Here is a 24156-nt window from a genome sequence, read left to right as displayed (position 1 = left end):
TTATCACCAGCCAGCCTAAACATCCAACGCGTTTTTGACTTAATTAAGACATTAAAATAGCATCAAGCAAATTAATCTCTTTTTTTTTATGTATTAATACATAAAATATGTATCAGCTCTTGAAGCTGATGTGTTAGAAGCAGGAAAGGTTGGCTAGTGTAAGGATCTGAATGAGTTTAAAAACGGATTGCTTGATGACTGGCTCAGAGCATCTCCAAAACAGCAGGTCTGGTTGGATGTTCCTGGTATGCAGTAGTTAATACCTACAAAAGTTGGTCCTAGGAAGGTCAACTGTGGACCGTTGCCAGGGCCGTGGGCACCCAAGGCTCTGGGATGTGTATGGGGGTCAGGCCGTCTGGTCTTACCCCACAGCACAGAGAGCTGCTGTAGCCCAAATCACTGAAAATGTTAATGCAGGCTTTGATCAAGAGGTGTCATTTACATGCATGTTGTTTTGAAAGATGGCATTCATGTGACTGTTACTTTGACATGGTCCGCCTACCTAAGACCAAGCGCACCCCTTCATGACGGTGCTCCCTAATGGCAGTGGTCTCTTTCAACAGGCTAAGAGGTCCTTCAGCTGCGCTCTGAAGTGGTTCTGAAGTTCTGGGAGCTGAAACCAGTTTAAGAAAACATAATCAGAATTTTATCACAGATCTTAAATTGATGAAAGATTTTTTTTAGGCACTATGTTGAAAGTATGTTAATTTTTTTTAAAAAAAATCAGGACATCAAGTGGAGTTCATTTTGAACTGTAGAAAACCCTTAGCCCCACCTAGTGGTCATTTATTTGCATGACTGCACTGCATTACTAAAAAGATGTACCACACAGACTCATGGCCTTACTGACTCTCAGTGCTTGCATTAGTCCGAGGTGTACTGATCCTTCTCACACTGATGCAGCCATGAGCACATGCTTTGTACCCATAATCGTACTTGTATATATTTTTATAAACTCAACTGCATCACTGACATCTTTTCATAATCTTATCTGCATCACTGATGTCATTTCATAGTCATTTATCCAGAGAGGGCTGTGGGTTTGATTAACGGCAGTCAGTATAGTAATTAAATTAAAGTTGCATGTTCTTCGGTCAGTGGTGTTGGCGTGCATTGCACTCTGTCAAGGTAACTGCCCAAAGATAATTTACTATGACCTACATGTATAATATACACTTACGCGTTTGTCAGCTCAGTTAGACCTTAATACCAACATGAGGGAAATTCTCTCTGGCCTGGTGTTAATCTGCCTTTTTGGTGGCCTTTTTCTGTATAGTAGCAGTATAATCCGGCATCAGTTTTTATGTAACAGCATCAGAATGATATTAATAATTCCACAGGAAGCCTGTGACATCACCAGTGGGCAGAGAGTAGCAGCAGCAATGTATTGTGGGTAAACATGATGGCCTCTGGACCTGCAGTGTCTCATTGGACTTCCTCAGGGCTGTCAGGGTGTAGATTATCCATAGATTTTGGACAATGCTATGTAGTACCATTACCCTCAGATGTTTGGATTATAGTATACTGTAGATTATTTGTAGATTATAGGATTATATTAGTAGATTAAGATGAGTGTAGCTGTATTGTGTATGGCTTGTTCTGTTGTAAGGATTAAGAATACAGAGTAGGCAATTTTGTTAGTGTGTTTTACATTGGGTGTGTTTAACATAGGATATCACTTGGGTGTGAATGTGTTTTGTACAATGAAGGTTGTGCTGTGTAGCTATGCTTTCTCTCATGCAGATATACAGTTGCCAAGTTTTGTGTGTGTCTGTCAGTGAGTGTTTGCGAACAATGTAATTGTAATTGTGTATGCGTTTGTAAAAGTGTGTTTGTTTTGTGTGTGTGCGCGTGTGTAGGTATCTGCAAGGTACTACAAATATTTATGCCAAATAATTGTAAAGCATTTTAAGTATATACATAAAAATACAATCTTTATGCTTACAGAGGGAGAGAGAAAAGGGCAGAGAAGAGCAAATGTGTGTGTGTGGGTGTGTGTGTGTGTGTGTGTGTGTGTGTGTGTGTGTGTGTGTGTGTGTGTGTGAGTGTGTGTGTGTGTGGTGTGTGTGTGTGTGTGTGTGGTGTGTGTGTGTGTGTGTGTGGTGTGTGTGTGTGTGTGTGGTGTGTGTGTGAGTGTGTGTGTGTGTGTGTGTGTGTGTGTGTGTGTGTGTGTATATATATATGTGTGTGTGTGGTGTGTGTGTGTGTGTGTGTGTGTGAGAGAGAGAGAGTATTAAAGTATTTTCTCTCCCTTCTAAACAGCCATGTAACATGATGCTTCAGTAGATTTCCATTAGTGGACATAAAATAAATGGCTAGAACTCAATTATTTGCTTCTGCTTGGGTTTAGCATTATTTAACAGTAATATGGTAATACCACAAGTCTCTCTCTCTCTCTCTGTGTGTGTGTGTGTGTGTGTGTGTGTGTGTGTGTGTGTGTGAGTGATCGGGTGTGAGAGACTGTGAAAAGGACCAATGGGCCAGTCAGAACCAATGAGAAGGTACAGATCACTACACTCATTCAGCCAGTCAGAACCAATGAGAAGGTATGGATCACTACACTCATTCAGCCAATCAGAACCAATGAGAAGGTATGGATCACTACACTCATTCAGCCAATCAGAACCAATGAGAAGGTATGGATCACTACACTCATTCAGCCAATCAGAACCAGTGAGAAGGTACAGATCACTACACTCATTCAGCCAATCAGAACCAGTGAGAAGGTACGGATCACTACACTCATTCAGCCAATCAGAACCAATGAGAAGGTACGGATCACTACATTCATTCAGCCAATCAGAACCATTGAGAAGATACGGATCACTACAATCATTCAGCCAATCAGAACCAATGAGAAGGAACGGATCACCACACTCATTCAGCCAATCAGAATCAATGAGAAGGTACGGATCACCACACTCATTCAGCCAATCAGAACCAGTGAGAAGGTACGGATCACTACACTCATTCAGCCAATCAGAACCAATGAGAAGGTACGGATCACTACACTCATTCAGCCAATCAGAAACAGTGAGAAGGTATGGATCACTACACTCATTCAGCCAATCAGAAACAGTGAGAAGGTACGGATCACTACTCTCATTCCGCTCAACGAGTGTATGACAGTATCTGTGCAACAGTGGCATGGGACACCTTTCCAAATGTAGAAAAATGTCACAGACTTGTTTTAGCGAATCATGGTACATGAAGCAGGAATCTATGCATATTTGGGAACTGGCTAATAATACTTTGGTTGTACCATTCTGTGTGTATATAGGGTTTCAGTGATATGGAGGGCTGAAATTACTGATGCATTTTGCCTACAAGGGGACCTCAGCTCATAACGACTGAAATGTGAGAATTTCCTGGATATAAAAAACCTTTGTTCATGTTCAGATATCGGCGCCTCTTCACTACCTTTTTTCATGGCTTCGCATTACAGCAGAAATAATAAGCCACTGTGCCTTGAACAGGTGGAAAGTCATGTTCTGGAACTGTTATTAAATTCCTGTAATCTAACCATGTGTTCGCAGCTCCACGGCTCAACAGTAGGTGTTAATTCACTATTTTGGGTGTAAACCTCCACATTGCAGGGACCTTTCTCCTTCACTCTGAGTGTATCCTCACCCGTCGGTCACGTGTAATAAAGCCCACTGGAAAGAGCATTTGAAGAATAACATTATAATGAGGGTTTGACATTAACATTTAGCTACCAGCCACTGTTGCTAACATTGAAAAGTTCATATGTCTTTGATTCTGATTGATACAGAACAAGGAGGGTATTGATAATAGTAACACTGATAATATGCAGCTCAATAGTAGACTATAGATTTTATAATATTGATCACAATGTTAGCTAACATTAGCTATTTAGATAACACTATTGACATTATTGGCCCACTCTGCCTGTTACTGATGCTCCCCGTCACACCTGTGCCCCGCCCACTCTGCCTGTTTCTGATGCTCCCCGTCACACCTGTGCCCCGCCCACTCTGCCTGTTACTGATGCTCCCCGTCACACCTGTGCCCCGCCCACTCTGCCTGTTACTGATGCTCCCCATCACACCTGTGCCCCACCCACTCTGCCTGTTACTGATGCTCCCCGTCACACCTGTGCCCCGCCCACTCTGATGCATTTTTGTATTGTTCTTGGTTGTGTTTGTCAGAGTGTGATAGGGCAGAGAGAACTCGGAGTGACTGCTCAGTGCACCACTCCACCTGCAGGAGATGGAGCACCTACCAGTGGGTCCACACTCTCATTCCTCTTAAAACTACACACTTTCCATGTAGGTACTGAATAATATGCCCCTGATCATTAAAATAACATCTCTCAGGTTTGAGGGGTTAGTGCACACCATCACCATAGTTCACTCCCTTTCGTGAGAATGGCAGATGAACTCCAGTCAGCCTCTGCTGATTGGCTGAGAGGCTTTCATACTCCACGTCTAGTGTTCTGTTGTTGTGACTATTACAGCGCGAGCTGCATGCTGGTGTAGTGCTTGTTTTTTGTTTGAAGACTTTTTAAACATCTTTGCCATAGCACAGTGATCACATTACACTGGCTGCACCAGTCAATCAGGTGTGGCCAGTAATCTATGTATGTTTGTATACGTTTGGGTGTGTGTTTTTGTGTATGCATGTGTGTGGGGGGGGTTGGGGTTGTGTTGTTGCTTGTGTATGTGTGGGTGGTGGGTATTTGGGAGTGTGTTTTTGTTTGTGTGTAACTGACCACAGTGTTCCCCTTTAAGAGAGGAAAGACATCATTTGGAAACATTCGGAAACACTGCACAGAAACCGCATCAGCTCCAGAGTCAGGACCAGCGCGTGCCTTCAGGGTCACAGTCGTCGTGCTGGTGTGGCTTCAGGAGGGTTTGTGCGCCGCAGGATGTCCGCAGACGACTAGGGCCCTGGAGCAGGCAGAGGGCAAGCAGAGGGGATGAGACAGAGAAGCAGAGACGTGGCAGTTTAGAAACTGACAGGAGAGAGCTGGTGTCAGAGAAAGAGATGGTGAGATAATAATGAGAAGATGAGAAAGCGCTGGAGAGAGGTTGCTGCAAAAATTAATAAATTAATTAATTAAATTAAATAAACGTGATACACATCTGCATTATATTCGTCTTTTCTGTCAGTTCCCTTTCGCGATACAGTCATTTGTCCGCGTGCCAGGGCATGCGGTGATCGGGTCTCAGCTTGTGTCTGTAGTACCGAACTAGGCCACAGTGGGCAGCCTTGCCTGGTGCGTCCGCCGCCCTTTATAGGGAAATCCTGAACTGTCCAAATAATTCCCATTAATGCCCCTCTGCTTCTGCTCTCTGATTGGGCAGGGTAACTAGGAGTCCTGCCACTACGCACTGAAGACGACCGATTGGTCCAAGCCCGCTTTATGTGGTTTTTTAATGTGTGTGTGTGTGTGTGTGTGTGAGAGAGAGAGAGAGAGAGAGAGAGAGAGAGAGAGAGAGATTGACTGGGTTGGAGCCATCCTTTAGTGATCTTGCATTCAGAATCACAGCTCTCAGAGAAATAACAACAAAACGTGAAGGTGTAAAATGCAGCAAGCAAAAGCAATGTAGGCTAAAACTCGTAGACGCGGAAGACGGGTAATGTGGAGCAGGCTATAAGAAGAAAGTCCCCCAAAATACCTGATGTTGACCTTGTCGGCTTTAATCACGGTCTATTTGCAACCTCGTAGGCGGCGGAGCTACGCTCTGCCGGAGAGCCGTGCTAGAAGAACAAATAGACTCTAATGCACATAAAACAGACGGAGTGATAGAGGAGAGATTGACTGCTGTCCAAAAGCACGGCCGCACGCTGCCCTGTACTGCTGCTGCACTAACCCTGGCTGACGGGGAAAGCGGGTGGAGGGGGGGTGGCGTTGCTACAACAGTGACAAACGAGAGAGAGAGAGAGAGAGAGAGAGAGAGAGAGAGAGAGAGAGAGAGAGCGAGGGGGAGGCGTGTTCGCGTGTGCGCTCCGCTCCAGCCGTGTGCGAGGAGCGCGTGTGTCGGCGCGCGTGAGACACTCTCTGGCTTTCTCCGACACTCGCATCAATGAACCTTTTTTAGACTCGGGGCATTACGGAACGGCGACCGGCGGTATCTGCTCTCCCTCTCTGGCGCTCTCTCTCTCTCTCTCTCTCTCTCTCTCTCTCCAGCTACCCGTAACCCGTTGGATACGGCAGCGTCCGCGGGGGTCGCCGTTTCGGAGCGGGAGGACGCAGCGTTGGCGGAGCGCTGCCGCGGATAGAAGAGGTACCCGGGGGTCTCTGCAGAGCGCGGGGCTGTTCCGCCGAGCTGTCGGGCAGGAGCGACGGGAGTAGACGTGTGGTCGGGCTGATGTGACGGGACCGTGCAGCCGCTGGTAGTGGACATTAGCGTGATGTTCGGTAACGGCGCAGTGGCCCCGTTTGATATTCTGGTCTCTGTTCTGCAGTGTACCTATTGGATACGCAGGCGGATGTGGTATTTAGTATGAGGCTCCATATTCAGTGGGGCAGTTATGCGTTGTGTAATACGCATTTTAATAACGTGCATCTAGCTCTGGATCTTTATGGCTCTCGCTGTGTGTGTGTGTGTGTGTGGTCTGAAGGCTACGGGACACATTTAGGTCGTCCTGTCAAAACAAAAGCTGCCTTTGCGGTGCCTCTGAGTTAGAGCCACGGTGTGTGGAGTGGATGTGTGTGACAGACGTACATGGGTTTCGGAAGCCTCTTTCAGAGTGGCCATGCTAGCCAGCACCAGGACACAGAACAGCAACACTGCTTTCCATATGCCACACAGCTCAGAAGATGGTTAAATTACAGCCATTTGGTTTTCCTTCATCTGGCTCTTGTGTGGGCTTGTGTGTGTGTTTGCGTACACCTACGTGTGTGTGTGTGTGTGTGTGCAGTTGGCTAGGTCCTAATGCTTTTTGCTGATCTTTGCAAGAAGCAGCATGACATTTCAAGATGAACAGCTCAGGTACTACACCTGAACTGGGGACGGGGTGTGTGTATTGGGGGGTGGGGTGACGCTCTACTGCTAGTGCAGGTTACAATGACACATACCACTGAAAGCTTATATTTGAAAATGCTCCGATTTTGGCATGAGGATGGGTGAGCTGGGTCAACTGTAGGTGCTATGGCATGCTGGGATATGTAGTCCTTTGGGGAGCTGCTGCCAAGCTGATGCTATCAGTACAGCGACGGTCTGGAGGTGCAGTAGCACTGTTTTGCTGGGGTTAGAGTAAACGGTGGGATATTTACAGTAATAATTTAGAAGGTTTATATTTAGCTATTCTATCTTATGGCCACAACAGTTTTATTACCTGGGTATTTGAATTAAGAATGTTTGTTGAGCCCCAGACACGCACATTTTGAATCAATATATATCCTGTCCATTATTAATCAAATTAATCAGAAAAAAGAGTCACTATAGGCTTGCATTAAAAAAAATCCTTTACCATAGATTATGCATGGTTATTTGATTATGAGTGTGTGTGTGTGTTAATACAGCTCTACATGTGTGTAGCAGTTAATCCAATGCATTTAGAAGGTGCATGCATACAGGATATGTGATTACAAACCCAAAGCATTTGAGTTTCACATAAAACCATATGATGTGGTGGTGATGAAGGGTATCGAACCGTACTCTGCTACGTCAGTCACGCCGGTGCAGTCACAGCACAAAGAGGTGCACCGTCCAACAGCAGTATTGGGGTATTAAAGTATTATATTGCATAAGAAGGATTAGTCTGTTTATACTTTGTGCTGTTAGGCTAAATAGCACTAAGTGGCGCTGCAGAGGGTTTAGCGAAAATGTCAGTTAAAAAAAACATTTTCTCCCTCTTTCTCTTCCTCAAACTCGTTTGCTTTCTCTTGTGAATAGTGCAGTGCTAATGGGAAACACAGGGCAATGCAGCGGGCAACATTAGTCTCCCGTCATCTGGCCTGACTACAGCCCGAGCCGTACTGTTTGTTCCTGGTTCTTTAATGTTCTTGCAGGTCTTCAGATTGTCTGGCATGTGGCCTCAAGCTGGAGGGTGAAGAACACTGTTAGTGTCAATAACTAATACTTATGCATGATGTGTAACTGCTGTGTGCGCTACTGTTATATACACACATATACATACACTCACACACAGGCACGCACAATATAGTATCATTTAGAACTCCCGCAATTTATTATTTATACAGAAATTATACTAACAACAATAAAGCGCTATATTTAGAGAGAGATTGAGTTATTGTGACTACAGCATATATACAGTCACAGCCGGGGAGTATAAGGTTGCTTTCCAAATGTACAGTCCAGCTGTAGCCCCAGTGCTTCTCTCTCATGGATTTACATAACAAAAATTGCCTAATGGTCCACTAATGTTTGGCAAGCAGGGGGGTGTCCTCAGGATTGGGACATTTCAGTCCTGTTAGTGACAAGCAGCGTACTTTCACCGTGCCGCAGAATTACTGTCTGGCTGTATTCATATTTTCGGACAGCACCGGTCACAGACGTTTTCCTCTTTCATTCTTACACAACCAGGCTATATTTTCCCAGGGAACATTATAAGTGGAATGCCGCTCTGGATTGCTGTGCACACCGGGTTATGGATCTTATATAATGACCAACATTATACAGGCTGTCTCGTTTTTAAACATTTTACTCATCGCTGGGTGAAAACTGTGATTGCGTAACGACCGAATAAGGATGTACTTAGTACTAAATTCCATTTCTGTTACACTGATAAATTCCAACATGATCAATAAACACAAACAGGCCTAAGGTGGAAAGAACTGGAGAGTAAATCAAACGAACAGTGACTCAGTGTCGCCTCCCATAACAGTGTGTCGTCACTGCTGTGGCAAAAGTCCAAAAAGTGATCAATTGCTAGAACATTCTGATTGACCTTTCAAATTCTAGTTCTGTGTTTGTGTCTACAACTGTGTGCCAAAGCATTTCAGCCCAGTTTACCTCTGTTGGCAAATCATATTCCAACATGGTCAGTGTTAGTAATCAGGCCCCTTGCATCTGTACATGTGACTCAGGTACAGGCCCTGGGGAGGAGGAAGCTGAGGAGGACGTGTGCAGGCAACCTGAACGTCTGGTTCACTTCCATATCGAGTCTGTGGCTCCGTTTTGCTGGACTGGCATTAAAGCCTCCGTGCTTTGCTTACCACTGCTGCCTGTGTGGTAGAAGAGGTCTGGCTCTGCCTAGCCTCCAGCTGCAGTGCTAATCTGAAGTCTGTGTGTGTCCTGCCACAGCACTGTGGGAACATCTGGACACGGTGATGCACTGTGTGCTCTGCTGGCTGTACCGGACACCTCTCTCTCTCTCTCTCTCTCTCTCTCTCTCTCTCTCTCTCTCTCTCCCTCTCGCTCTCTCTCTCTCTCTCCCTCTCTCTCTGTCTCCCTCTCCCTCTCTCTCTGTCTCCCTCTCCCTCTCTCTCTCTCTCTCTCTCTCTCCTCTCTCTCTCTCTCTCTCTCTCTCTCTCCCTCTCGCTCTCTCTCTCTCTCTCCCTCTCTCTCTGTCTCCCTCTCCCTCTCTCTCTGTCTCCCTCTCCCTCTCTCTCTGTCTCTCTCTCTCTCTCTCTGAGACAGAGACACACATCTCTCTCTCTCTCTCTGAGACAGAGACACACATCCCTTTCTCTGTCTCCCTCTCTCTCTCTCTCTCTCTCTCTCTCTCTCTCTCTCTCTCTCTCCCTCTCTCTCTCTCTCTCTCTCTCTGTCTCTCTCTCTCTCTCTCTCTCTCTCTCTCTCTCTCTCTCCCTCTCTCTCTGTCTCCCTCTCCCTCTCTCTCTCTCTCTCCCTTCCTCTCTCCCTCTCTCTCTCTCTCTCTCTCTCTCTCTCTCCCTCCCTCTCTCTCTCCCTCTCTCTCTCCCTCTCTCTCCATCCCACCCCACCTCTTCACGATGCTCATCTTTTTTTCAGTGATATGAACAGCCTCGGCCGTGTCCGGATTACGTAACGGGCCTCTGCCCGTTGCCTCCCCTCCTCACCTCTCCTCCCCTCTGGTGCTGGCAGAGAGGTGAACTCAGCAGGATGGTAAATGCTGGGATGAATGAGCATCTTCATCCTCATCATCCTCACTGACATCATCATAATCATATTCATAATCATGGCCATCAGGTTGTGCCTGGCGACAGAACAGGTGTTAGTTAATGCCTGAGCCCGCCTTCCCCCTGAGCAAAGGACTGTGGGTTTACGACACTGCGTTAGGTGCAGGTATGATGTATGGCATGTTGCCAGTGTCTGTGTCATATTGCTCAGCTGTGATTTCTATCAGGAGCACATCATAGCACTAAGTCATCAAGAGACCTGGCCTAGAAGACATGTGTTTGAATTACGCAGGGTGTGTGTGTGTGTGTGTGTTTGTGCCTGTGCCTTTGTGTGTAAGTTCTAGTTAAATTATTTAAAATAATCAGTCTCATAAAATTATTTACAAAACGTTTGCATAACATTAAATTTAACAATCAGCATTAGATTCATATTGATATTAAATATGAAACTAAATATGAGCTAAATCTGAAATAAAGTTCCAAATACCTATTACAATCTTATTGATAAAGTCAAAATATCATCAGTTTTAAAATGATAATATTGATAACTTCCGTTCTGAGGTTTATAGTTATATAGTTATATGGTAGTAGTTATATAGTTATACAGTAGTAGTATTGGCTTCAGGCTATACCTGAAAAAGAACAAATCCGGTAACAGGGTTCAACCAAAATACATTAGTCACAAAACACAAGTACAGTCAAAGCAAAAAAGGAATCACTGAATGAATTACTAGCTGTGTGTGTGTGTGTGTGTGTGTGTGTGTGTGTGTGTGTGTGTGTGCATACATGTAAGGGCAGGAGATTTTGGCAAACACAGGGGAGTCTTATGGCACAGTGTTTAATTCGGCTGTTGGTTTATGCTCACGAATGTGTGATGTGTAAGAACAATAGTGAAGATTTGGATGGAAGTTTTGATTAGTACCATACTGTATAGCGCAGAGAATATGAATATGACTAATTTTAATGGACGCGAGGGAAAATATAGGCTACAATATAGCCTGGTAATGTACTTAACCATAAACAAATACAGTATATCAATTGTAATACTAGTGTTAGGTCAGTGGTGCAGTGTTGATTATCTCAGACCAAAGACACAGAAGATCAAATGGCTAATGATGGGTTAGTTGTGAATAAATGGTAGACACATGCAGGGCTCAAGGGTCACGTGAGAGAGAGAGAAAGAGAGAGAGAGAGAGAGAAGAGAGAGAGAGAGAGAAGAGAGAGAGAGAGAGAGAGAGAGAGAGAGAGATCAAAGCAGTGTGTTCAGATTCCTTTAACTACTCTTTTATTATCTGTCTGACTTGGCTGACTGCAATCCATAAAGCTCTCGCCAAACACTGGCGAGTAGCCTATGCAATGTTCTAATGTAATTCTGGCAGAATGTAGTCTTACCTGGTGTCATTTGTCCTTTGTGGCCCCCACAGTAGGTCAGGCTGCTCTCTGCGTGTGGAGAGAGTTCTCTTTGTGCATGTTGTAACAGAAATCCCACCGAAGCATGTCACTCTGTTCGTCATTACTTACGTTGTTCAGCTGACAGTCCATGAGCAATTCACCTGATGGTTGGAGTCCTGATTCATTCCCGGTGAAAGCCGCAGTTGACTCAAATGAAGAATTTGCAGTTCTATTGTGTGGTCTCATCAACCCTTGGGGAGGAAAGAGGAAGTACCTCAAATGGTTAGAAAAGAAGGAGTTGAGGGATGTTACTGAGTGAGTCAGAACATAGAGTGTAGAACATTTGTGTCCCTGAGGAAGTGCCTGCAGTGATGACCCAACCAAATGGTTTCATGAGGATGAAACCATGTTCATCATTTTCCATGGTTCAGTGAGTCTTTTGATTAAGGGACTCAGTAAAGTCCAAAGTTGTCCAGAGTTTTGGTCCCTTCGAGGAGAGGTTGCTGTTGAATGGTGGTAGCTCAGTGATTAAGGTACTTGACTAGTTAAGGTATTTGACTAGTAATTGGAAGTTTGCCAATTCAAACCCCACTCCCACCAGGTTCCATTGTTAATGCTCAACTTGTATTAAGTCATAACTAGCTTTGGATAAAAGGATCAGCTAAATGCTGTAAATATACCCCCACACCTTTGGATAGTTTCCAAGGACCTAATATTGACAAGTAAGTTTGGATTCCATTACACTATTGAGGATGGCCAAGTTGATCATGAGAATTTATTCAGCTGGTCAACAACATGTACACCTGCTGGGTATGTTCAACCACCCTTGTCAAACTGGTCACCCATGCGATCAAGAGTTAAGGAGATGTTTCTGAAAAGCTTTTCAGGGATCCAAATGGATGTAAACCCTCTGGGTATGAATGTAGGTTGAAGGATAAGACAGGTTTCCATGCAGGTTGATTTAGCGAAGTTGAAGTGTAAGACTTTATCACTAGTGTTGTATTCATGGTTAGTGCCTTTCCTGAAGAGATAAGCCTTTGGTGCTGGCCTCTGGCATTGGCTTGCACATTTTCTTATGCCCAAGCAGAGGTCTTCTGGAGGTGCACAGGTAAATCTGTCATACATTGGTGGTCAGTATGTACATCTATAATGCTCAGATCTTCTGGGCAATAGAGAAATTGTAATGGAAGAGAAACTGTAATAGAAGAGTAGGTTCTGTGAAAATGTGGCTGTGAAATGGGTACCAAGACCAGAATTGATAGCCAAGGGTGAGACCCAATGGCTGAACACATGGTTCATCAGAAAGACAGCAATGGTTTCTGCTGTGTCCTTTGAAGCTATTCCATTGTGAGAGCATCAGCTTTTGAGAGCTGTTGTTGGCGCTCATCCTCAAAACCTGGATGAGGCTACACTAGTGGTCATACTACAAGTAGAAGGCTGAATCTGGTCAACTGCATGAAAAACCATCTCTTACTGAGGTCCACCCTCACAGTAAGAGAGATAAGATGGTTGTCTCATGACATTCTGTCTGGAATAATGGATATCATTTTTGTCCTGGGAGTGAAAGCTGTTGAGTGACCTTGGGAACTTGCCAATCACAGTTATGGAAAGTTTGAAGTTATGAAATGTGCTATTGATACGTAGCCTAAGATTTCATGAGTGGTCACCTGATGGTGCAGTTTGTTGCTTTCTGCAGTAAAAAGTAAGCTGAATGACTTATTAACTCAACCAAGGTTTTCAGCAAGTGGTAAGCATCAACTCAAAGAAACATGGGGCTGGTTAAAAGAAAGCCTGTAAAAAGTCAAGCCTTTGTCCTTTCAGGATCTTCAACTGAAGGGGAAATCCAGCAAGCCTCACAGGGACTACCACATCAAACTCACTTGTGACTTGGTGGACTTGGGAAAGTGTTTGTTCTGAGATGTTCTTGGGCTTACTGGTCAGCACCTGGCTTCCATTTTGTGCTCAGGACCAGAGTACATTGTTGATTGAGAATTGCAGAAGTGGGCAACATGAAACAGAAAGAATGTAAAGGGGCTTATATGCAGCTGGCAAGGGTGTGCTCTCACCTAAGGGTTCCTGTCACCAACCAATGACATTGGAGCAATGGTGGGGAAGGTCGCCTGCTTATTCATGCTACTGGTGGACCATTATGGCTCTCACAAGGGCATTTTTCAAATTCCTTGTTTAGCGTCTTGATGCAAGAATCATAAGCCTTGGACATTCTTGCAATTGCAGAAGCTGAACTTCTGATCTCAACTTGGCAGTGGCCTGTCACTCAGGCTCCACATTCCTGACTTAGTTGCGATGCTCCAACGGGTGGCCACCCTGACTCCAATCCCTTGTAATTATGGAAGGAATAGTGGTTGTCACAATCCTTCTGCTGATTGCGTGACTATGGTTGGCCACCCCCTTGGACTTGTGTTGCCAGTCTGTCTACCTTTTTTGGCCTTCTGTTACAGCAGGATGGAACATTTAGAGAAGGTTTAGCTTTCTGGTTCTAAGTGTGGGCCTTCCGGGTAAACCTTCATATGTCCAGTATGAATGGGTCGTCATGCCAGGTAAGAAGTGTTAGAAGTGTCTGTACACATAGGAGCAAGTTGTGTAAGGCCCATTTTATCAGCCATTTTTTTCCCCAGAGGTAAGCGTGTCTTGAGCGTGATCATTGTGGCTGTGTTTGATTTGAACAGCTGTTATAGTCGCTGAGGTATCATCTGCAAAAGGTGAATATTATTTTGCCAGTGCATCTCATAGCAGAACAAAGTCACTGTGGATGTCAACTGGTTGTGCTTCTATAAAAGTGTGAACTGATCCGAAAGTTGTCTTCCAGATTAATTTGACTCTGTGTCTGTGTGTGCAATGAAGTAGGTCGAGAAGGTAATGCGTTATGTCTATGATGTCATGCTCAATGTTATAGTTATGCTTCTCATGATCAAAACACTCAATGTTTAAACAAGCACGTCCAGCTACTTCAGATGCGGGGCACAACTGAGTCCTGGCTCTTGCTTGTAGCCATAAGATGAGAGGTGGCTCATCTTCATCATGCTCATATCTAGCTGTAGGGATCATGGTGTGGTTCACGCCTACTGTGCCTAGGGGGCAGTATGGTGTGCCTGTTATACTCATCATGGTACAAAGATTCATCCCTTTTTGGGGAATGATCATAAAATTCCCATTCTCCAGAGGACATGGGGCTGTGCTGAGCAGCAAAGCAGACTTCATATTCATGACATGAGGTGTCATAAAGAGCAGAGTGGTGGTTTGACTCCCATTGTGGAAGGTGAAAATTAAAAAGGTGACACAGAAAGGAAAGTTGTTGATACTCATTTGAGGGTCTTTCATGTATTGAGTGGGAAGTTGGAAAATTGGAAGGAGTCCAAAAGGTTTGCAAAGGACAAGATTCTGTGTTAATACTCTGAATGGTGGTGGCAGGAAGTAGCTTTTGCTACTTCCTGACTTCAGGAAGACTGAGCTTGGTTCTAGGGGAAGTGATGGACCTTCTGGGGCTTGGCTGTAGGAGAGTGTCTGCAGAATGTCTAGTCCAATGCAGATTTTCCAGTGGAAAAGCAGTTAGATATTCAAAAAAAAAAAAATGGCATCCTGAATGTTTACCCAGCAACAAAGACCTGGGAGGGCACTATGACTGCACACCAGGTAAAGGCATTGCACAGGGTGTAGCAACCTCTGTGACGCACAGTGTATAATCGATCCTGCTAATTATTACCAATTAACAAAGGATGGAATAACAACAAGCCTCCACAGTGTTTCAGCAGTTCAGGTGAGGGATCTATTCTGGACATGTGCACTTGAATTAGAACCGTATAATCTAAACTAAACAAAACACTAAATACCATCAGTATTTGGGTGCCTCTGCAATGGTGCAACAGTGTGGGTGAAGGAAACCTGCTCCAAAACCTGTTCTGAATGCAGTCAAAGTATCCGTGATACAGACCTGCGCTGTGTAATCAACCCTGTTAATTATTACAGCTAAACAAGCATTCAGTGCTTCCACGATGTTCCAACAATGCGAATGAAGGCAGTGTTCCAGAATTTACCGTGCATGCAATCACAGCATATGTGAACCCAAACTCTACATTTAATTTTGTTAGTTATTACAGATAAATAATCACTGAACAACACCAGCACTCAGAATGTCTTTGTACGGTTTGGCAGTGCATGTACGAGATCTGCTCTAGATACTATTTTAATGCGATCCAAAAGGATTTTAATTAATAATAGCCTATTGTAATAAGTGAGGGTTTATTAATTAGCAATCATTAATGGAGTGAGAAAAGCGGTGTTAATTGTTATTATTAAAGAGAAAAAGGAAACATATCATTGTTTACATGCTATTGTGAGCCTTGTAATGTCAATTACTTATTAACAATACATGAGTGCATCTTAAGTAACTAACACCAAAGCTAAATTTTGCACTTACACTTGGCATACATTTATGTTTATACATGTATTTATATAACCAAAGCTATTATTTTTATTATTTAAGTTCTAGTTGCATTATTTAAAGTAATCAGTCTCATAAAATTACTTATGGCGTGGTGGAAGTTTAGGTAACATTACATTTAACAATCGACATTAAATATACTGAAGTTAAATTTCACATATGTATTATCTATTTATTACAATCATATCAATCAAGTCAAAATATGACATTTGATTTTTAATAACAATAATTATTGACTTTTAGGTAAGTTTAGATAACACCAAATGTAACAATCAGCATTAAGATTCATAATAATTTAATACTTATTACTCTACTTACTACACTCTTATTGATCAAGTAAAAATATCATAATCAATTTTAACTTAAGTTCTGAAGTCTATAGTTCAATAGTAGTACTGGCTTCTAGAACTGAAAGATAAATCCAGCACCAGGGTTCAGCCAAAAGACATTAGTCACAAAACACAAGTACAATCAAAGTAAATAAGGAAACATTACTAGTTAGTAGTTACTTCTGTGTGTTTGTGTGTGTGTGTGCGTGTGTGTGTGTGTGTGTGTGCGTGTGTGTGTGCGTGTGCATGTAACGGGAGGAGTCTTATGGCACAGACTTTAAACATACTGGAATTTGGCTGTTGGTTTATGCTCATGAATGTATGATGTGTAAGAACAATAGTGAGGATTTGGATGGAAGTTTTGATTAGTACCATACTGTATAGCGCAGAGAATATGAATATGACTATAGGCTATAATATAGCCTGGTGATGTACAACAATATATAATGTATAACAATAAACAAATACAGTATATCAATTATAATACTAGTGTTAGATCAGTGGTGCAATGTATATCATGTAATGATGGGTTATGTGTGAATAAATGGAAGTCACATGCAGGGCTCAAGGGTCACGTGAGAGAGAGAGAGAGAGAGAGAGAGAGAGAGAGAGAGAGAGAGAGAGAGAGAGAGAGAGAGAGAGAGAGAGAGAGAGAGAGAGAGAGAGAGAGATCAAAGCAGTGTGTTCAGATTCCTTTAACTACTCTTTTATTATCTGTCTGACTTGGCTGACTGCAATCCATAAAGCTCTCGCCAAACACTGGCGAGTAGCCTATGCAATGTTCTTTCTTAGCTCTGCCCTTAGTCCTGTACATTCTTGTGTGGTGTAGATTGTCCTCTGTGCTCACAGTCCTCACTGTAGGCCAGGCTGCTCTCTGTGTGCGGAGAGTTCACTTTGTGCGTGTTGAAACAAAATCCCCCCTGAAGCGAGTCTCTCCGTGTTTTGGTACCTTCATTGTTCAGTTGTTGGTCAATAGGTGATTCAGCTCATCAGTCAGACTGCTGATTTATTCCTTGGCAAAGTTGCAGTCGACTCGGATGAAGAACTTGCAGAGGTATGGCCATCGGCAAAGTTCGCATGCAGTTCTCTGCATGTGCTAGAAAATAATACAATAATCAACCAACACATTTGTGCAGAACAAGGACCACTGGTTATCCACTGATGAGAGGCCGTGATTAACTGGTCTCCTTCTCTATTTAACCATTACAGTTGTGGAGAGGTAAAGGGGAAACTTTTAAAGGTGGTCCACCTGGGTGACGTGTAGGTCGGTGTGAGCGTACCAGTCCCAGGGGAGCTCTCCCTATCTGTGGAGGCATGGTATGTCCATGTGTGAAGCAGAAAGACAGACAGTGAGCTGCTAGAAGGAAGAACAGCTCCAGATAAAAGTGATAGGAAGCAGATGTTAGGTACAGTTTGCATACTGATTAATTTAGCATGGTTTTGAAGGCTTATTGTTTTGTTTGTGTTTTGCTGGGTGACTGCTTATGTGTTTATATGTGTGTGTGTGTGTGTGTGTGTGCGTGTGTGTGTGCGTGTGTGTGTGTGTGCGTGTGTGTGTGCGTGTGTGTGTGTGTGTGTGCGAGTTTGATGCTCTAGTTTTTCTTGCCTGCTCTAGGCTGAAACATGTAAAGCATTACGTGAGCGTATTATTTAAGCTGCAGGAGAGGATGATTGTGTGTGTGTGTGTGTGTGTGCGTGTGTTACGTTGTCATTGGTCTTTTTCTGAATACTTCATACTGTGTGCATAATCAGTGTTTTCCCATCTTATATCTGTAATCGGTCTGAGACAGAGACCACACTGGTCAGATAAGCCATCTACGTTTAACCCTCTTTGCTCTGTCCTGGGATCAGTGTGGTCAGGCTGTCTCTCCCTTTCCTTGCTGTGACTTGAGCAAACGCAGCAGCCACATGTACACCGCAGCCTCTCGCATTTACATTCACTTTAGCACCTCTCTCCTAGAGCATGCAAAGGAGACTGGAGCCAGCCAAACGGCTGATCTCAGATCTGATGCAGGAATGGCTCTCTGCCTAAAGCATTGCAGGGCTGGTCTGGGATCAGCCTAGGCAGGATGTACTTTACAAAAAGATGGCACAGATTGTAGACGGCAGAGTATAAATGACTGAATCATGTTTGTTTTTCAATGTCCATTTTTTTCTGATCTGAACAGAGCTTTTACCAGATGGGTACATTTTGATCACTTCTTCAGCTCTAAAGGATCTAGTGTCCGCTGATCCATATCATGCAACTACTAAAAATGTATTAAAATTAAACTTGTTGTTTTGTGGTCAAAGAAGAAAAATGATTCCAACCTGGGTTAACTGTGCATTTTAAATTCAAAATTTGTTTGCTCGATGTATCGACCATGTTATTATGTTTTTGAGAAGAATCAGGTCACATCATATCATAATTACATAAAATCAGCAAATATCAAATTAATGCCTTGCACGTCAAATTTGAATCATTTAATTGTGTATGGTTTGCCCCTATGCAAATGCAGATAATAAATGTAAAAGAATTCAGGAAGTTCTTAGAACAATTTGCATAATGAGCATAATAATAGTCTAAATGTAGAATTTATGTGGATATATACTCAGTACTCAGTGAAAGGTCCATTCTATGAAAAGAATGCTGTTATTGCTAAAGAAAAGATGGCTGGTGGGATACATATCATGAACTGAAAAACACTGGTTTGTGAGTTTTTGATCTTTGACCTTTTGTAATGATAAATTCTTGACCTTTGCCCTACATGGATTCTGCGTCTTCTGTGGAGTCTGTCATTTTAGGTCTTGCTGTAGTTTCAGGCCAGAGAAGATTTGAATCCAAGTGAGTGCTGTTCCGCCTGTGGTTCTGGTCCTGTAGGGTTGTCATATTAGCTCTGTTCCCACATGCACACACGCACGCACGACTCCAGCACCACTTCAACTGAATGAGCTCAGGAACTGGGCCAGGTTAACACGGAACAGGGATCATGTTTACCACATAAGTGTCATAAGTTTATATACCCCCCCGAAACTGTGGTATTGCCGCCAGCAAATCCCAGGAACTACATTTGAGATCTCCATCCAGAAGAGTGCAGTTCTGGGAAAAGTTAAGACAGTACACAGGACCCTCAAGCTCCCAGGCCTCTGGTGAAGGATCCGAGCTTGAAGGAAAAAGACTGCCCGGAGGAAGGCGGGTGGGGATATATATATGAAGATGGCAGGAGTTAACCTAGATGGGGAGCTAAGCAAAGATAAAGTGGACCCACTAGCAGTGTGACCTGTTTTTCACACATGAAATAAAGTGCCTGTACAGAACCTTTTTTGGACTTCATCATCTCTGCTGCCACCACCTTACCACTTAATGCAAAAACCAAAGAGCCAACAATCTGTCCAATTCCAGAGTCTGAAGTGTCGAGAGTTTCAAGAACACAAAATGTACAGTCCTCCCTCATATGCATATATGACTGTGTGATCTCAAAGGCTGCTGCTTCGAGACGCCTTTACATAATCTGAAAGTTACCACAGCTTTGACTGGTCGATGCCTTATTGCATTTAGGGCGGGACTGAGACTGATGGATGTTGCTATGGTGTAAGTGGGCAGGGCTGTGACTGACAGGTGTCTTGGTCGGGTTTAGGTGGGTGGAGTTGAGAATAATGGGTGTTGTTTGAATTCAGGCTGAGATTGATGGCTGTGAGTTGTGTGTAGTTTGGTGGGACTCATGGGTGTTATTAAGCTTCAGGTGGGTGGTGCTGACCCTAATGGGTGGTGATCTAATATATGTGGGTGGACTGAGCACTTATCACAAGGAGCCTACAGTGAAGAAGTGTTATGGGTGCTTGGAAGAAATGCAACGTTAACTCCACTGCAGGAGACCCTACCTTCTCTGAAAGTCCAAACCAAAATAAACTGCCCTCTACTCTCCTGCCACAGAGGACAGCCAGAGCAGAGCACTGTTCAGTGTCCAGAGAGCTACGTGAACTTGCGCTCTGCAAAATGAAATGATTGTTGGCCTGTTTCGGCTGCTTTGTTTGTATAGCTGCACTGTTTTGCTGGTACAGAGATGAAAGACCCACTGTGAGCAGCAGGTTGGTGACTTATGCATTTAAATTGCTCTCTGCTGGTGTGCTGGCCCAGACTTTTATATGTACCACCATTCCTGTCTGTGTGTGTGTGTATGTCTGTGCATGTATGCATTTGTGAGTGAATAAGCTCATTTGTCATGCGTTTGTGTGTGGGGGTGTGATCCCGTGGATCTGCGCTGTAATGGAAAGCGGCTCACGCCTCTCCGGTGTTTCGGCACATGCCCTTTGCTCCGTTCGGCTCCTCCATGCTCGAGTCTGGACGAACACCATATGCTGTGGTCGCCTCATTCAGATGCTGCCAGCCTCGGTGTGGTGACGCTGTAGGGGAGCATGTTGGAAAGAGCCGTTTCAGACATGCAGTCGTCAGAGATTATCTCTGAATCCTTTCGCAGTCAGACACAGACGACCTGCTATTGAGGAACAGCTCCCGTGGTATTAGGTGTAATCAGAGAACTCAAATTACTTCAATAACAAATGATGCAGTCCAGCCTGCCCAGATGCTGCGGTCTAACACGTCACTGGAGATGTGAAAAAACATGCTGTGTTATTACGTTAATTAAAACAGAAGATATAATCCTATATACAGACAGCCACATATTAATTACAATAGAGAATACCCCCCGAGCCCACAGGGGTAAAGGTTTATTTGTGAAATGGTTTAGTTTTCATTATCGTGGTTTAAAAGCAGGCAAATGAATTCTAAATTAAAGGTATGAGAACCCAAAAGGTGTCATTAGCCCCACACGTTGAAAAGTTCTAACAAGCATGACATCCTGTACTTGCAGTATTTACTTTACTCTTATCCTGTACCACTTAGTCTTCATCAAAGGTTTGAAGTTCTGTACCTATCTGTCTTCTGAGCTCCAGGTTTTAGTTTTGACTTGGAGTAAATTGGAACTCACAAACCATATAGTAATGAATGTGTGTGCAAGTTGAGTAAAGTACAAACATCAGGAGGCATCAGGAGCAATCGGAATAGTGCAAAATTCTGGGGCACAATCCCCCCCCACACACACACAGCTCGAGGTGCCACTGCAGTGCCCATGCCACTAAGGAAGCGAAATAGCTAATGAACTTCGGCATTTATCTAGAATCTGACACTTTTCACTCTGACTTAATTATTAACGGCTACTTTTCAATCAATGTCATATTAAAAATTGTTGCAGATTACATATAATCCTGCGCAGAACCTTACAGACAGTGCACCAGTACTGCTCGGGAATGAATCAGTCCGGTGGTGTACATGCAATACCTCAGAGAATCTTCTTCTGTCACGTGTCAAATCTGAGGCGTGGGCGAAACCTGGGCCACAGACCTGCAGAAAAACACAACAACAGTTCAACCTGATAGGAAGTTTTTGTTTTTGTTCCAGAAAGTTTCATTCCAGGTAGAACATGTAAACATAGACCAAACCTACACCAAACAAGGTATCTTGATGCTCTAATCTCCTCTGAGTGGGAGAATTACAGAGCACACAGTAGCATCTTTCCTGAGACAGGCCGAGGAGTTTTGCTCTGCTGGCAGTACCAGAGGTGGTCAGCACACAGCAAGGAATTTGCGATTAAAAGCCCATCTTTTCATCCTCAGGGCTAACTGCTTCTCCCAGCTGCTCTAATCAATTTCATTTCACACATCATTATGTCAGAATAAATATTGTCCCTCTGTGCCTGTGGATAAGTGTTTCTCTTTCTCTTTCGTGCTGAAATGATTTCTTTTTTAAAAATTTTTTTTATCCCGGTTCTCCTCCAGGTCTTGTCCTCGTTGGGGGATGAGGAAGTTGTTAGTCAGTGAGCGACCCCTGTTTTCTCCTCGGCGCGTTTATTTTCTACTTTGTCTCCGTCGTGTGTCCTTGCCAAGGCTGTGTATCCTCTCCCCCACAGTCCAGTTCATCTGCGTGCTTCTGCTGCCTTCCCGCTAGTGCCGGTTTTGTTTTGGGTTTTTTGTTTTTTTTTGCACGCCATCTCTGCCTGCCAGCACGCCGGTGTTAGCGAAGGCCAATGGAATAGCATAGTTGTAATGGGCGAAATTTAAAGGACCTTGCCCTCATGATGGGAATAGAAAAACATGAGACGAGCGCATCCGCGTGATAAACTGACAGCCTCCAAGCCTGCAGAGTTTCGGGAGGGAAAAGAAAAAAAATGACGCGTTTAACGGCCGGCTGTGGCGAGCCCTCGACGTGCCAGCGCACCAGGAACGAACCGCGGACGAACGAGCGGACCGGAGCGCGGCCAGATTCACGTAGAGCCCAACACGCTCATTAATACTGACGGAGGGGCGAGAGGACGGTATTAAATAGTGCTGCGTGCTAGGAAGGATGTGCAGGAAACAGATGAGACACCGCAGAGCATTCACGCACGCACGCACGCACGCGTAAGATGTTAAGAAAGTCGCACTTAATGAAAAGACGCAGGGCAAGTGTCCAAGAATAGGACGAGACTGACAGTGTCTTCTCCTTGATAGACAGGATGCGAACCGATTGGACAGGACATGTCCTTTTCTTTCCTGTCTTGGTGTAGGACAGGAAGTTGTCATGAAAGAGCAGCTCTTTGTGATGAAGTAGTTCTGGGAAGGACAAGGCTGAGTTATTGCTCTGACTGGTCAACAGAAACAAATACAGCCATGTTGGACCCCGCAGTCTCTATATCACTCACTCTCACTCTCTCACTCTCACACACACTCTCTCTCACTCTATATCTCCTATCTCTTTCTCTCACTCTCTTGTATTGCCAAACCATCAACTATCACACACATAAAACAATAATTATAAAAAAGTAGGTATATTCTCTCTCTCTCTCTCTCTCTCTCTCTCTCTCTCTCTCCTTTCTTCCTCTCCCTAGTTCTGCCTTTTTTCCTTTCGTAATTCAGGTCAGTGTGCTCTTTTCACAGCATCATGTTGAGCTACGCTATGGCCAGGATTTCACCACAAAGAGCTGACATCTCTGAGATTTTTAAGGTGGCAGCTTCAGTCACATTTGACATCATAAAATGCCACGAATAAAACCCCCCAGCTTGCGCAGCGCAGTTGGTGTGAGTGTGTTTGCGTGGCTCACTCACTGGCCCTCTGTAGAGGCAGTAAGGTGGGTTCTCCACTGGTGCACTTCCTTCTAATGGCATCAGTAGTTTGTCAATGTGAAATACTAAAAAAAAACCAAAAAAAAAAACAAAAAACCCACATTTCAAATGTTTTACGGAAGCTCTGGCATAAATTATTGGGTTTTGTTCTTGTTATGCCCTCCAGTGGTCCTTTCCTTTCTGGCCAGCGAGGACAGTCTGTATCCAGATGTCCATTTGCGTTACAGACACAAGCATACTATGGAGAGGGTGTATTTAGGGGGGAGGGGCTAGCTGGGGAGGGAGTATGTTAATGGAGCGGCGGGGCTAAATGCCTCCCTGTGATTGGTGGGACCGTGCAGCTGGGGACAGTTAGTACTATAAATACCTTTAAAGCAGGGCTCTCTTTGGAGACCAGAGGCTGTGTAACACGCGACCCCTCACCCATCTGAGAACAAGCCTGGAGCAAATCCTCCCCGAGGAGACGTTCCTCTGAGAGCTCAAGGTTATCGCCACTGCCAGCCATACGAGAGCTTGATATTACATTCTCTCACCTGCACATACACGCATAGAGAGAGTAGGACTGCCTGAGACGCTGGTCTAGAAGCAGTGTAGTAATGGTCTATGATATGTTGGGCGTGATATGCATAATAAGAAGCATGTTCGCACCAAACACAGGTTTTTATGATGAGAATTCTGACAAATCCACACAGTGTGGGAGATTGTAGTTTCTTTGACTTCAGCTTTGCTCCTTAACAGCGCTGCATGGAAATATTAAGCGTTCTCAGTTCTGCTTTGTCATATCACTGGTGATACTGAAATTCCCA

General features: G+C 44.1%; 2 long non-coding RNA genes across 2 annotated transcripts in view; one reads left to right on the top strand and one right to left on the bottom strand.

Annotated features, from left to right (window-relative positions):
* Window positions 1–212: 212 nt before the first annotated feature.
* Window positions 213–5785, bottom strand: LOC145652579 (uncharacterized). The gene is made up of 4 exons (XR_014118799.1): window positions 5643–5785; window positions 4733–4910; window positions 503–613; window positions 213–399 (listed from the first exon to the last, which is right to left on the bottom strand). It is a non-coding gene; the product is annotated as an uncharacterized LOC145652579 (long non-coding RNA).
* Window positions 5786–5913: 128 nt separating this feature from the next.
* LOC145652594 (uncharacterized) overlaps window positions 5914–24156 on the top strand; it is a 57091-nt gene continuing 38848 nt past the window's right edge. The window contains exon 1 of the long non-coding RNA XR_014118855.1: window positions 5914–6251. This is a non-coding gene — a long non-coding RNA (uncharacterized LOC145652594). The remainder of the gene's footprint in view (window positions 6252–24156) is intronic.

This window comes from Electrophorus electricus, chromosome 20 (assembly GCF_041902795.1).
Source record: "Electrophorus electricus isolate QZ-2024a chromosome 20, ASM4190279v1, whole genome shotgun sequence".
Taxonomy (NCBI): domain Eukaryota; kingdom Metazoa; phylum Chordata; class Actinopteri; order Gymnotiformes; family Gymnotidae; genus Electrophorus; species Electrophorus electricus.
The sequence above is the reverse complement of the archived record's forward strand: the minus strand, read 5'-3'. Positions and strand labels throughout refer to the sequence as shown.